The 14,523-nt window shown below is 43.4% G+C and overlaps 11 non-coding genes and 1 pseudogene across 11 annotated transcripts; all 12 read left to right on the top strand.

Annotated features, from left to right (window-relative positions):
• The first annotated feature begins 493 nt into the window (after nt 1-493).
• LOC136720824 (5S ribosomal RNA) lies at nt 494-612 on the top strand. The gene has a single exon (XR_010805660.1). It is a non-coding gene; the product is annotated as a 5S ribosomal RNA (ribosomal RNA).
• Nucleotides 613-1,667: 1,055 nt separating this feature from the next.
• LOC136720848 (5S ribosomal RNA) lies at nt 1,668-1,786 on the top strand. Its single transcript, XR_010805682.1, has one exon. It is a non-coding gene; the product is annotated as a 5S ribosomal RNA (ribosomal RNA).
• A 1,066-nt stretch (nt 1,787-2,852) lies between these two features.
• On the top strand, nt 2,853-2,961 carry LOC136720978 (uncharacterized; annotated as a pseudogene).
• Nucleotides 2,962-4,016: 1,055 nt separating this feature from the next.
• On the top strand, nt 4,017-4,135 carry LOC136720857 (5S ribosomal RNA). Its single transcript, XR_010805690.1, has one exon. It is a non-coding gene; the product is annotated as a 5S ribosomal RNA (ribosomal RNA).
• Nucleotides 4,136-5,201: 1,066 nt separating this feature from the next.
• LOC136720955 (5S ribosomal RNA) lies at nt 5,202-5,320 on the top strand. Its single transcript, XR_010805775.1, has one exon. It is a non-coding gene; the product is annotated as a 5S ribosomal RNA (ribosomal RNA).
• A 1,058-nt stretch (nt 5,321-6,378) lies between these two features.
• On the top strand, nt 6,379-6,497 carry LOC136720873 (5S ribosomal RNA). Its single transcript, XR_010805705.1, has one exon. It is a non-coding gene; the product is annotated as a 5S ribosomal RNA (ribosomal RNA).
• Nucleotides 6,498-7,552: 1,055 nt separating this feature from the next.
• LOC136720901 (5S ribosomal RNA) lies at nt 7,553-7,671 on the top strand. The gene has a single exon (XR_010805730.1). It is a non-coding gene; the product is annotated as a 5S ribosomal RNA (ribosomal RNA).
• A 1,055-nt stretch (nt 7,672-8,726) lies between these two features.
• LOC136720900 (5S ribosomal RNA) lies at nt 8,727-8,845 on the top strand. Its single transcript, XR_010805729.1, has one exon. It is a non-coding gene; the product is annotated as a 5S ribosomal RNA (ribosomal RNA).
• Nucleotides 8,846-9,900: 1,055 nt separating this feature from the next.
• Nucleotides 9,901-10,019, top strand: LOC136720875 (5S ribosomal RNA). The gene has a single exon (XR_010805706.1). It is a non-coding gene; the product is annotated as a 5S ribosomal RNA (ribosomal RNA).
• A 1,055-nt stretch (nt 10,020-11,074) lies between these two features.
• LOC136720932 (5S ribosomal RNA) lies at nt 11,075-11,193 on the top strand. The gene has a single exon (XR_010805758.1). It is a non-coding gene; the product is annotated as a 5S ribosomal RNA (ribosomal RNA).
• Nucleotides 11,194-12,248: 1,055 nt separating this feature from the next.
• Nucleotides 12,249-12,367, top strand: LOC136720923 (5S ribosomal RNA). The gene has a single exon (XR_010805750.1). It is a non-coding gene; the product is annotated as a 5S ribosomal RNA (ribosomal RNA).
• Nucleotides 12,368-13,433: 1,066 nt separating this feature from the next.
• Nucleotides 13,434-13,552, top strand: LOC136720915 (5S ribosomal RNA). The gene has a single exon (XR_010805743.1). It is a non-coding gene; the product is annotated as a 5S ribosomal RNA (ribosomal RNA).
• Nucleotides 13,553-14,523: the final 971 nt, after the last annotated feature.

Below are 14,523 nucleotides of genomic sequence, written 5' to 3'. Positions count from 1 at the left end.
TTCAAGGTTTGTTTCTCTTCATATGTTTTACTGGTTTACATTTGTCTCAGCAACCTGTTGAATGATTCTTCTGCTTTCAAAACAAAATGACAACAGGATGAATGCACACACTTGAAAATACAATACATGCAATGTTATGCATCATAGTGATGCAACCTCCTTTCAGTTTCATACTGCATGTCAATTGAAATCCTTACTGAAATGCACACCTACTCAAGATTGCGCTTGACTGGCGTGTCAGGCACTCAATTACAGCTGTTTTATCAAGAGAATGTGTTCGTTTTGTAATATATAGTTCCGGTCTGGTGTGGCACCCCAGCTAACGCACAACGTTGCCACAATGTTGCCACAACGTGGCGTGTTAGCAGGGACTGTCTGCGGCGCGCTGGTGTGTCCCGGGCTTTAGAGTAGAGAGACAGTTCAACTGTAAGTATGAACAGCAGAAACGGATATTGCCTTCCCTTTAAGTAGAGCGTCAGGGACAGCCTTCCTGGCTTACGGCCATACTAGCCTGAATACGCCCGATCTCGTCCGATCTCGGAAGCTAAGCAGGCTCGGGCCTGGTCAGTACTTGGATGGGAGACCGCCTGGGAATACCAGGTGCTGTAGGCTTTGGCATCTTTTACACACCAGAGGGCGACAAATCACGAGTTTTAACTTTGGATACACGCAATTTCATCATTATTTCAGATTTGACTTCCCCAAATACACAGGCATACAATAGATCTTGTTCTCCAACGTAAACGGTCCCTAGTAACTAGGGTACATTCGTAAATAAATTGAGCATCATGGCTAGAAGTGACTAAATGTTGCCTAATCTTTCTCATCGAGAAATGACACAATTACAGCAACACAAAAAGGAACTCCACCGGACAAAGTTCAGTGCTCACAAGGAGCCTCATTCAACACACACGGTTCCATTCCCATTCATGCAAAGCACGAAAGTGTAAAACCTGGGAACATACTTGAGAGCAAAGATCACATTCAATCTCATTCAAGGCACGGATGTGAATGCAACGGGATGAAATTACTGAAATGATGCCTGCCCTCGAACTGTGATGATGGACTACCCGACTCGCCAATAATATTGGGTTCTGGTGTATTGAAATACAGGAGCTGCTGGATTTGTGTGTTTTCTTACCCCCTCACCATAGTTTGTCAAATGTTTAAACAACTGAACTTATATTCAAGGTTTGTTTCTCTTCATATGTTTTACTGGTTTACATTTGTCTCAGCAACCTGTTGAATGATTCTTCTGCTTTCAAAACAAAATGACAACAGGATGAATGCACACACTTGAAAATACAATACATGCAATGTTATGCATCATAGTGATGCAACCTCCTTTCAGTTTCATACTGCATGTCAATTGAAATCCTTACTGAAATGCACACCTTCTCAAGATTGCGCTTGACTGGCGTGTCAGGCACTCAATTACAGCTGTATTATCAAGACAATGTGTTCGTTTTGTAAAATATAGTTCCGGTCTGGTGTGGCACCCCAGCTAACGCACAACGTTGCCACAACGTTTCGTGTTAGCAGGGACTGTCTGCAGCGTGCTGGTGTGTCCCGGACTTTAGAGTAGAGAGACAGTTCAACTGCAAGTATGAGTGGCAGAAACGGATATTGCCTTCCCTTTAAGTAGAGGGTCAGGGACAGCCTCCCTGGCTTACGGCCATACTAGTCTGAATACGCCCGATCTCGTCCGATCTCGGAAGCTAAGCAGGTTCGGGCCTGGTTAGTACTTGGATGGGAGACCGCCTGGGAATACCAGGTGCTGTAAGCTTTTGCATCTTTTACACACCAGAGGGCGACAAATCACGAGTTTTAACTTTGGATACACGCAATTTCATCATTATTTCAGATTTGACTTCCCCAAATTCACAGGCATACAATAGATCTTGTTCTCCAACGTAAACGGTCCCTAGTAACTAGGGTACATTCGTAAATAAATTGAGCATCATGGCTAGAAGTGACTAAATGTTGCCTAATCTTTCTCATCGAGAAATGACACAATTACAGCAACACAAAAAGGAACTCCACCGGGCAATGTTCAGTGTTCACAAGGAGCCTCATTCAACACGCACGGTTCCATTCCCATTCATGCAAAGCACGAAAGTGTAAAACTTGGGAACATACTTGAGAGCAAAGATCACATTCAATCTCATTCAAGGCACGGATGTGAATGCAACGGGATGAAATTACTGAAATGATGCCTGCCCTCGAACTGTGATGATGGACTACCCGACTCGCCAATAATATTGGGTTCTGGTGTATTGAAATACAGGAGCTGCTGGATTTGTGTGTTTTCTTACCCCCTCACCATAGTTTGTCAAATGTTTAAACAACTGAACTTATATTCAAGGTTTGTTTCTCTTCATATGTTTTACTGGTTTACATTTGTCTCAGCAACCTGTTGAATGATTCTTCTGCTTTCAAAACAAAATGACAACAGGATGAATGCACACACTTGAAAATATAATACATGCAATGTTATGCATCATAGTGATGCAACCTCCTTTCAGTTTCATACTGCATGTCAATTGAAATCCTTACTGAAATGCACACCTTCTCAAGATTGCGCTTGACTGGCGTGTCAGGCACTCAATTACAGCTGTTTTATCAAGACAATGTGTTCGTTTTGTAAAATATAGTTCCGGTCTGGTGTGGCACCCCAGCTAACGCACAACGTTGCCACAACGTTGCCACAACGTTTCGTGTTAGCAGGGACTGTCTGCGGCGCGCTGGTGTGTCCCGGACTTTAGAGTAGAGAGACAGTTCATTTGCAAGTATGAGCGGCAGAAACGGATATTGCCTTCCCTTTAAGTAGAGCGTCAGGGACAGCCTCCCTGGCTTACGGCCATACTAGCCTGAATACGCCTGATCTCGGAAGCTAAGCAGGCTCGGGCCTGGTCAGTACTTGGATGGGAGACTGCCTGGGATTACCAGGTGCTGTAAGCTTTTGCATCTTTTACACACCAGAGGGCGACAAATCACGAGTTTTAACTTTGGATACACGCAATTTCATCATTATTTCAGATTTGACTTCCCCAAATACACAGGCATACAATAGATCTTGTTCTCCAACGTAAACGGTCCCTAGTAACTAGGGTACATTCGTAAATAAATTGAGCATCATGGCTAGAAGTGACTAAATGTTGCCTAATCTTTCTCATCGAGAAATGACACAATTACAGCAACACAAAAAGGAACTCCACCGGACAAAGTTCAGTGCTCACAAGGAGCCTCATTCAACACACACGGTTCCATTCCCATTCATGCAAAGCACGAAAGTGTAAAACTTGGGAACATACTTGAGAGCAAAGATCACATTCAATCTCATTCAAGGCACGGATGTGAATGCAACGGGATGAAATTACTGAAATGATGCCTGCCCTCGAACTGTGATGATGGACTACCCGACTCGCCAATAATATTGGGTTCTGGTGTATTGAAATACAGGAGCTGCTGGATTTGTGTGTTTTCTTACCCCCTCACCATAGTTTGTCAAATGTTTAAACAACTGAACTTATATTCAAGGTTTGTTTCTCTTCATATGTTTTACTGGTTTACATTTGTCTCATCAACCTGTTGAATGATTCTTCTGCTTTCAAAACAAAATGACAACAGGATGAATGCACACACTTGAAAATACAATACATGCAATGTTATGCATCATAGTGATGCAACCTCCTTTCAGTTTCATACTGCATGTCAATTGAAATCCTTACTGAAATGCACACCTTCTCAAGATTGCGCTTGACTGGCGTGTCAGGCACTCAATTACAGCTGTATTATCAAGACAATGTGTTCGTTTTGTAAAATATAGTTCCGGTCTGGTGTGGCACCCCAGCTAACGCACAACGTTGCCACAACGTTTCGTGTTAGCAGGGACTGTCTGCGGCGCGCTGGTGTGTCCCGGACTTTAGAGTAGAGAGACAGTTCAACTGCAAGTATGAGCGGCAGAAACGGATATTGCCTTCCCTTTAAGTAGAGCGTCAGGGACAGCCTCCCTGGCTTACGGCCATACTAGCCTGAATACGCCCGATCTCGTCCGATCTCGGAAGCTAAGCAGGCTCGGGCCTGGTCAGTACTTGGATGGTAGACCGCCTGGGAATACCAGGTGCTGTAAGCTTTTGCATCTTTTACACACCAGAGGGCGACAAATCACGAGTTTTAACTTTGGATACACGCAATTTCATCATTATTTCAGATTTGACTTCCCCAAATACACAGGCATACAATAGATCTTGTTCTCCAACGTAAACGGTCCCTAGTAACTAGGGTACATTCGTAAATAAATTGAGCATCATGGCTAGAAGTGACTAAATGTTGCCTAATCTTTCTCATCGAGAAATGACACAATCACAGCAACACAAAAAGGAACTCCACCGGACAAAGTTCAGTGCTCACAAGGAGCCTCATTCAACACACACGGTTCCATTCCCATTCATGCAAAGCACGAAAGTGTAAAACTTGGGAACATACTTGAGAGCAAAGATCACATTCAATCTCATTCAAGGCACGGATGTGAATGCAACGGGATGAAATTACTGAAATGATGCCTGCCCTCGAACTGTGATGATGGACTACCCGACTCGCCAATAATATTGGGTTCTGGTGTATTGAAATACAGGAGCTGCTGGATTTGTGTGTTTTCTTACCCCCTCACCATAGTTTGTCAAATGTTTAAACAACTGAACTTATATTCAAGGTTTGATTCTCTTCATATGTTTTACTGGTTTACATTTGTCTCAGCAACCTGTTGAATGATTCTTCTGCTTTCAAAACAAAATGACAACAGGATGAATGCACACACTTGAAAATACAATACATGCAATGTTATGCATCATAGTGATGCAACCTCCTTTCAGTTTCATACTGCATGTCAATTGAAATCCTTACTGAAATGCACACCTTCTCAAGATTGCGCTTGACTGGCGTGTCAGGCACTCAATTACAGCTGTTTTATCAAGACAATGTGTTCGTTTTGTAATATATAGTTCCGGTCTGGTGTGGCACCCCAGCTAACGCACGACGTTGCCACAATGTTGCCACAACGTGGCGTGTTAGCAGGGACTGTCTGCGGCGCGCTGGTGTGTCCCAGGCTTTAGAGAAGAGAGACAGTTCAACTGTAAGTATGAACGGCAGAAACGGATATTGCCTTCCCTTTAAGTAGAGCGTCAGGGACAGCCTTCCTGGCTTACGGCCCTACTAGCCTGAATACGCCCGATCTCGTCCGATCTCGGAAGCTAAGCAGGCTCGTTCCTGGTCAGTACTTGCATGGGAGACCGCCTGGGAATACCAGGTGCTGTAAGCTTTTGCATCTTTTACACACCAGAGGGCGACAAATCACGAGTTTTAACTTTGGATACACGCAATTTCATCATTATTTCAGATTTGACTTCCCCAAATACACAGGCATACAATAGATCTTGTTCTCCAACGTAAACGGTCCCTAGTAACTAGGGTACATTCGTAAATAAATTGAGCATCATGGCTAGAAGTGACTAAATGTTGCCTAATCTTTCTCATCGAGAAATGACACAATTACAGCAACACAAAAAGGAACTCCACCGGACAAAGTTCAGTGCTCACAAGGAGCCTCATTCAACACACACGGTTCCATTCCCATTCATGCAAAGCACGAAAGTGTAAAACTTGGGAACATACTTGAGAGCAAAGATCACATTCAATCTCATTCAAGGCACGGATGTGAATGCAACGGGATGAAATTACTGAAATGATGCCTGCCCTCGAACTGTGATGATGGACTACCCGACTCGCCAATAATATTGGGTTCTGGTGAATTGAAATACAGGAGCTGCTGGATTTGTGTGTTTTCTTACCCCCTCACCATAGTTTGTCAAATGTTTAAACAACTGAACTTATATTCAAGGTTTGTTTCTCTTCATATGTTTTACTGGTTTACATTTGTCTCAGCAACCTCAGCAAGAATGATTCTTCTGCTTTCAAAACAAAATGACAACAGGATGAATGCACACACTTGAAAATACAATACATGCAATGTTATGCATCATAGTGATGCAACCTCCTTTCAGTTTCATACTGCATGTCATTTGAAATCCTTATTGAAATGCACACCTTCTCAAGATTGCGCTTGACTGGCGTGTCAGGCACTCAATTACAGCTGTATTATCAAGACAATGTGTTCGTTTTGTAAAATATAGTTCCGGTCTGGTGTGGCACCCCAGCTAACGCACAACGTTGCCACAACGTTTCGTGTTAGCAGGGACTGTCTGCGGCGCGCTGGTGTGTCCCGGACTTTAGAGTAGAGAGACAGTTCAACTGCAAGTATGAGCAGCAGAAACGGATATTGCCTTCCCTTTAAGTAGAGCGTCAGGGACAGCCTCCCTGGCTTACGGCCATACTAGCCTGAATACGCCAGATCTCGTCCGATCTCGGAAGCTAAGCAGGCTAGGGCCTGGTCAGTACTTGGATGGGAGACCGCCTGGGAATACCAGGTGCTGTAAGCTTTTGCATCTTTTACACACCAGAGGGCGACAAATCACGAGTTTTAACTTTGGATACACGCAATTTCATCATTATTTCAGATTTGACTTCCCCAAATACACAGGCATACAATAGATCTTGTTCTCCAACGTAAACGGTCCCTAGTAACTAGGGTACATTCGTAAATAAATTGAGCATCATGGCTAGAAGTGACTAAATGTTGCCTAATCTTTCTCATCGAGAAATGACACAATTACAGCAACACAAAAAGGAACTCCACCGGACAAAGTTCAGTGCTCACAAGGAGCCTCATTCAACACACACGGTTCCATTCCCATTCATGCAAAGCACGAAAGTGTAAAACTTGGGAACATACTTGAGAGCAAAGATCACATTCAATCTCAATCAAGGCACGGATGTGAATGCAACGGGATGAAATTACTGAAATGATGCCTGCCCTCGAACTGTGATGATGGACTACCCGACTCGCCAATAATATTGGGTTCTGGTGTATTGAAATACAGGAGCTGCTGGATTTGTGTGTTTTCTTACCCCCTCACCATAGTTTGTCAAATGTTTAAACAACTGAACTTATATTCAAGGTTTGTTTCTCTTCATATGTTTTACTGGTTTACATTTGTCTCAGCAACCTGTTGAATGATTCTTCTGCTTTCAAAGCAAAATGACAACAGGATGAATGCACACACTTGAAAATACAATACATGCAATGTTATGCATCATAGTGATGCAACCTCCTTTCAGTTTCATACTGCATGTCAATTGAAATCCTTACTGAGATGCACACCTTCTCAAGATTGCGCTTGACAGGCGTGTCAGGAACTCAATTACAGCTGTTTTATCAAGACAATGTGTTCGTTTTGTAAAATATAGTTCCGGTCTGGAGTGGCACCCCAGCTAACGCACAACGTTGCCACAACGTTTCGTGTTAGCAGGGACTGTCTGCGGCGCGCTGGTGTGTCCCGGACTTTAGAGTAGAGAGACAGTTCAACAGCAAGTATGAGCGACAGAAACGGATATTGCCTTCCCTTTAAGTAGAGCGTCAGGGACAGCTTCCCTGGCTTACGGCCATACTAGCCTGAATACGCCCGATCTCGTCCGATCTTGGAAGCTAAGCAGGCTCGGGCCTGGTCAGTACTTGGATGGGAGACCGCCTGGGAATACCAGGTGCTGTAAGTTTTTGCATCTTTTACACACCAGAGGGCAACAAATCACGAGTTTTAACTTTGGATACACGCAATTTCATCATTATTTCAGATTTGACTTCCCCAAATACACAGGCATACAATAGATCTTGTTCTCCAACGTAAACGGTCCCTAGTAACTAGGGTACATTCGTAAATAAATTGAGCATCATGGCTAGAAGTGACTAAATGTTGCCTAATCTTTCTCATCGAGAATTGACACAATTACAGCAACACAAAAAGGAACTCCACCGGACAAAGTTCAGTGCTCACAAGGAGCCTCATTCAACACACACGGTTCCATTCCCATTCATGCAAAGCACGAAAGTGTAAAACTTGGGAACATACTTGAGAGCAAAGATCACATTCAATCTCATTCAAGGCACGGATGTGAATGCAACGGGATGAAATTACTGAAATGATGCCTTCCCTCGAACTGTGATGATGGACTACCCGACTCGCCAATAATATTGGGTTCTGGTGTATTGAAATACAGGAGCTGCTGGATTTGTGTGTTTTCTTACCCCCTCACCATAGTTTGTCAAATGTTTAAACAACTGAACTTATATTCAAGGTTTGTTTCTCTTCATATGTTTTACTGGTTTACATTTGTCTCAGCAACCTGTTGAATGATTCTTCTGCTTTCAAAACAAAATGACAACAGGATGAATGCACACACTTGAAAATACAATACATGCAATGTTATGCATCATAGTGATGCAACCTCCTTTCAGTTTCATACTGCATGTCAATTGAAATCCTTTTTAAAATGGACACCTTCTCAAGATTGCGCTTTACTGGCGTGTCAGGAACTCAATTACAGCTGTATTATCAAGACAATGTGTTCGTTTTGTAAAATATAGTTCCGGTCTGGTGTGGCACCCCAGCTAACGCACAACGTTGCCACAACGTTTCGTGTTAGCAGGGACTGTCTGCGGCGCGCTGGTGTGTCCCGGACTTTAGAGTAGAGAGACAGTTCAACAGCAAGTATGAGCGACAGAAACGGATATTGCCTTCCCTTTAAGTAGAGCGTCAGGGACAGCTTCCCTGGCTTACGGCCATACTAGCCTGAATACGCCCGATCTCGTCCGATCTTGGAAGCTAAGCAGGCTCGGGCCTGGTCAGTACTTGGATGGGAGACCGCCTGGGAATACCAGGTGCTGTAAGTTTTTGCATCTTTTACACACCAGAGGGCAACAAATCACGAGTTTTAACTTTGGATACACGCAATTTCATCATTATTTCAGATTTGACTTCCCCAAATACACAGGCATACAATAGATCTTGTTCTCCAACGTAAACGGTCCCTAGTAACTAGGGTACATTCGTAAATAAATTGAGCATCATGGCTAGAAGTGACTAAATGTTGCCTAATCTTTCTCATCGAGAAATGACACAATTACAGCAACACAGAAAGGAACTCCACCGGACAAAGTTCAGTGCTCACAAGGAGCCTCATTCAACACACACGGTTCCATTCCCATTCATGCAAAGCACGAAAGTGTAAAACTTGGGAACATACTTGAGAGCAAAGATCACATTCAATCTCATTCAAGGCACGGATGTGAATGCAACGGGATGAAATTACTGAAATGATGCCTGCCCTCGAACTGTGATGATGGACTACCCGACTCGCCAATAATATTGGGTTCTGGTGTATTGAAATACAGGAGCTGCTGGATTTGTGTGTTTTCTTACCCCCTCACCATAGTTTGTCAAATGTTTATACAACTGAACTTATATTCAAGGTTTGTTTCTCTTCATATGTTTTACTGGTTTACATTTGTCTCATCAACCTGTTGAATGATTCTTCTGCTTTCAAAACAAAATGACAACAGGATGAATGCACACACTTGAAAATACAATACATGCAATGTTATGCATCATAGTGATGCAACCTCCTTTCAGTTTCATACTGCATGTCAATTGAAATCCTTACTGAAATGCACACCTTCTCAAGATTGCGCTTGACTGGCGTGTCAGGCACTCAATTACAGCTGTTTTATCAAGACAATGTGTTCGTTTTGTAAAATATAGTTCCGGTCTGGTGTGGCACCCCAGCTAACGCACAACGTTGCCACAACTTTTCGTGTTAGCAGGGACTGTCTGCGGTGCGCTGGTGTGTCCCGGACTTTAGAGTAGAGAGACAGTTCAACTGCAAGTATGAGCGGCAGAAACGGATATTGCCTTCCCTTTAAGTAGAGCGTCAGGGACAGCTTCCCCTGCTTACGGCCATACTAGCCTGAATACGCCCGATCTCGTCCGATCTCGGAAGCTAAGCAGGCTCCGGCCTGGTCAGTACTTGGATGGGAGACCGCATGGGAATACCAGGTGCTGTAAGCTTTTGCATCTTTTACACACCAGAGGGCGACAAATCACGAGTTTTAACTTTGGATACACGCAATTTCATCATTATTTCAGATTTGACTTCCCCAAATACACAGGCATACAATAGATCTTGTTCTCCAACGTAAACGGTCCCTAGTAACTAGGGTACATTCGTAAATAAATTGAGCATCATGGCTAGAAGTGACTAAATGTTGCCTAATCTTTCTCATCGAGAAATGACACAATTACAGCAACACAAAAAGGAACTCCACCGGACAAAGTTCAGTGTTCACAAGGAGCCTCATTCAACACACACGGTTCCATTCCCATTCATGCAAAGCACGAAAGTGTAAAACTTGGGAACATACTTGAGAGCAAAGATCACATTCAATCTCATTCAAGGCACGGATGTGAATGCAACGGGATGAAATTACTGAAATGATGCCTGCCCTCGAACTGTGATGATGGACTACCCGACTCGCCAATAATATTGGGTTCTGGTGTATTGAAATACAGGAGCTGCTGGATTTGTGTGTTTTCTTACCCCCTCACCATAGTTTGTCAAATGTTTAAACAACTGAACTTATATTCAAGGTTTGTTTCTCTTCATATGTTTTACTGGTTTACATTTGTCTCAGCAACCTGTTGAATGATTCTTCTGCTTTCAAAACAAAATGACAACAGGATGAATGCACACACTTGAAAATACAATACATGCAATGTTATGCATCATAGTGATGCAACCTCCTTTCAGTTTCATACTGCATGTCAATTGAAATCCTTACTGAAATGCACACCTTCTCAAGATTGCGCTTGACTGGCGTGTCAGGCACTCAATTACAGCTGTTTTATCAAGACAATGTGTTCGTTTTGTAAAATACAGTTACGGTCTGGTGTGGCACCCCAGCTAACGCACAACGTTGCCACAACGTTTCGTGTTAGCAGGGACTGTCTGCGGCGCGCTGGTGTGTCCCGGACTTTAGAGTAGAGAGACAGTTCAACTGCAAGTATGAGCGGCAGAAACGGATATTGCCTTCCCTTTAAGTAGAGCATCAGGGACAGCCTCCCAGGCTTACGGCCATACTAGCCTGAATACGCCCGATCTCGTCCGATCTCGGAAGCTAAGCAGGCTCCGGCCTGGTCAGTACTTGGATGGGAGACTGCCTGGGAATACCAGGTACTGTAAGCTTTTGCATCTTTTACACACCAGAGGGCGACAAATCACGAGTTTTAACTTTGGATACACGCAATTTCTTCATTATTTCAGATTTGACTTCCCCAAATACACAGGCATACAATAGATCTTGTTCTCCAACGTAAACGGTCCCTAGTAACTAGGGTACATTCGTAAATAAATTGAGCATCATGGCTAGAAGTGACTAAATGTTGCCTAATCTTTCTCATCGAGAAATGACACAATTACAGCAACACAAAAAGGAACTCCACCGGACAAAGTTCAGTGCTCACAAGGAGCCTCATTCAACACACACGGTTCCATTCCCATTCATGCAAAGCACGAAAGTGTAAAACTTGGGAACATACTTGAGAGCAAAGATCACATTCAATCTCATTCAAGTCACGGATGTGAATGCAACGGGATGAAATTACTGAAATGATGCCTGCCCTCGAACTGTGATGATGGACTACCCGACTCGCCAATAATATTGGGTTCTGGTGTATTGAAATACAGGAGCTGCTGGATTTGTGTGTTTTCTTACCCCCTCACCATAGTTTGTCAAATGTTTAAACAACTGAACTTATATTCAAGGTTTGTTTCTCTTCATATGTTTTACTGGTTTACATTTGTCTCAGCAACCTGTTGAATGATTCTTCTGCTTTCAAAACAAAATGACAACAGGATGAATGCACACACTTGAAAATACAATACATGCAATGTTATGCATCATAGTGATGCAACCTCCTTTCAGTTTCATACTGCATGGCAATTGAAATCCTTACTGAAATGCACACCTTCTCAAGATTGCGCTTGACTGGCGTGTCAGGCACTCAATTACAGCTGTTTTATCAAGACAATGTGTTCGTTTTGTAAAATATAGTTCCGGTCTGGTGTGGCACCCCAGCTAACGCACAACGTTGCCACAACGTTTCGTGTTAGCAGGGACTGTCTGCGGCGCGCTGGTGTGTCCCGGACTTTAGAGTAGAGAGACAGTTCAACTGCAAGTATGAGCGGCAGAAACGGATATTGCCTTCCCTTTAAGTAGAGCGTCAGGGACAGCCTCCCTGGCTTACGGCCGTACTAGCCTGAATACGCCTGATTTCGTCCGATCTCGGAAGCTAAGCAGGCTCGGGCCTGGTCAGTACTTGGATGGGAGACCGCCTGGGAATACCAGGTGCTGTAAGCTTTTGCACCTTTTACACACCAGAGGGCGACAAATCACGAGTTTTAACTTTGGATTCACACAATTTCATCATTATTTCAGATTTGACTTCCCAAAATACACAGGCATACAATAGATCTTGTTCTCCAACGTAAACGGTCCCTAGTAACTAGGGTACATTCGTAAATAAATTGAGCATCATGGCTAGAATTGACTAAATGTTGCCTAATCTTTCTCTTCGAGAAATGACACAATTACAGCAACACAAAAAGGAACTCCACCGGACAAAGTTCAGTGCTCACAAGGAGCCTCATTCAACACACACGGTTCCATTCCCATTCATGCAAAGCACGAAAGTGTAAAACTTGGGAACATACTTGAGAGCAAAGATCACATTCAATCTAATTCAAGGCACGGATGTGAATGCAACGGGATGAAATTACTGAAATGATGCCTGCCCTCGAACTGTGATGATGGACTACCCGACTCGCCAATAATATTGGGTTCTGGTGTATTGAAATACAGGAGCTGCTGGATTTGTGTGTTTTCTTACCCCCTCACCATAGTTTGTCAAATGTTTAAACAACTGAACTTATATTCAAGGTTTGTTTCTCTTCATATGTTTTACTGGTTTACATTTGTCTCAGCAACCTGTTGAATGATTCTTCTGCTTTCAAAACAAAATGACAACAGGATGAATGCACACACTTGAAAATACAATACATGCAATGTTATGCATCATAGTGATGCAACCTCCTTTTAGTTTCATACTGCATGTCAATTGAAATCCTTACTGAAATGCACACCTTCTCAAGATTGCGCTTGACTGGCGTGTCAGGCACTCAATTACAGCTGTATTATCAAGACAATGTGTTCGTTTTGTAAAATATAGTTCCGGTCTGGTGTGGCACCCCAGTTAACGCACAACGTTGCCACAACGTTGCCACAACGTGGCGTGTTAGCAGGGACTGTCTGCGGCGCACTGGTGTGTCCCGGGCTTTAGAGTAGAGAGACAGTTCAACTGTAAGTATGAACGGCAGAAAAGGATATTGCCTTCCCTTTAAGTAGAGCGTCAGGGACAGCCTCCCTGGCTTACGGCCATACTAGCCTGAATACGCCCGATCTCGTCCGATCTCGGAAACTAAGCAGGCTCTGGCCTGGTCAGTACTTGGATGGGAGACCGCCTGGGAATACCAGGTGCTGTAAGCTTTTGCATCTTTTACACACCAGAGGGCGACAAATCACGAGTTTTAACTTTGGATACACGCAATTTCATCATTATTTCAGATTTGACTTCCCCAAATACACAGGCATACAATAGATCTTGTTCTCCAACGTAAACGGTCCCTAGTAACTAGGGTACATTCGTAAATAAATTGAGCATCATGGCTAGAAGTGACTAAATGTTGCCTAATCTTTCTCATCGAGAAATGACACAATTACAGCAACACAAAAAGGAACTCCACCGGACAAAGTTCAGTGCTCACAAGGAGCCTCATTCAACACACACGGTTCCATTCCCATTCATGCAAAGCACGAAAGTGTAAAACTTGGGAACATACTTGAGAGCAAAGATCACATTCAATCTCATTCAAGGCACGGATGTGAATGCAACGGGATGAAATTACTGAAATGATGCCTGCCCTCGAACTGTGATGATGGACTACCCGACTCGCCAATAATATTGGGTTCTGGTGTATTGAAATACAGGAGCTGCTGGATTTGTGTGTTTTCTTACCCCCTCACCATAGTTTGTCAAATGTTTATACAACTGAACTTATATTCAAGGTTTGTTTCTCTTCATATGTTTTACTGGTTTACATTTGTCTCAGCAACCTGTTGAATGATTCTTCTGCTTTCAAAACAAAATGACAACAGGATGAATGCACACACTTGAAAATACAATACATGCAATGTTATGCATCATAGTGATGCAACCTCCTTTCAGTTTCATACTGCATGTCAATTGAAATCCTTACTGAAATGCACACCTTCTCAAGATTGCGCTTGACTGGCGTGTCAGGCACTCAATTACAGCTGTTTTATCAAGACAATGTGTTCGTTTTGTAAAATATAGTTCCGGTCTGGTGTGGCACCCCAGCTAACGCACAACGTTGCCACAACGTTTCGTGTTAGCAGGGACTGTCTGCGGCGCGCTGGTGTGTCCCGGACTTTAGAGT

This window comes from Amia ocellicauda, unplaced genomic scaffold (assembly GCF_036373705.1).
Source record: "Amia ocellicauda isolate fAmiCal2 unplaced genomic scaffold, fAmiCal2.hap1 HAP1_SCAFFOLD_109, whole genome shotgun sequence".
Lineage (NCBI taxonomy): Eukaryota > Metazoa > Chordata > Actinopteri > Amiiformes > Amiidae > Amia > Amia ocellicauda.
The sequence above is the reverse complement of the archived record's forward strand: the minus strand, read 5'-3'. Positions and strand labels throughout refer to the sequence as shown.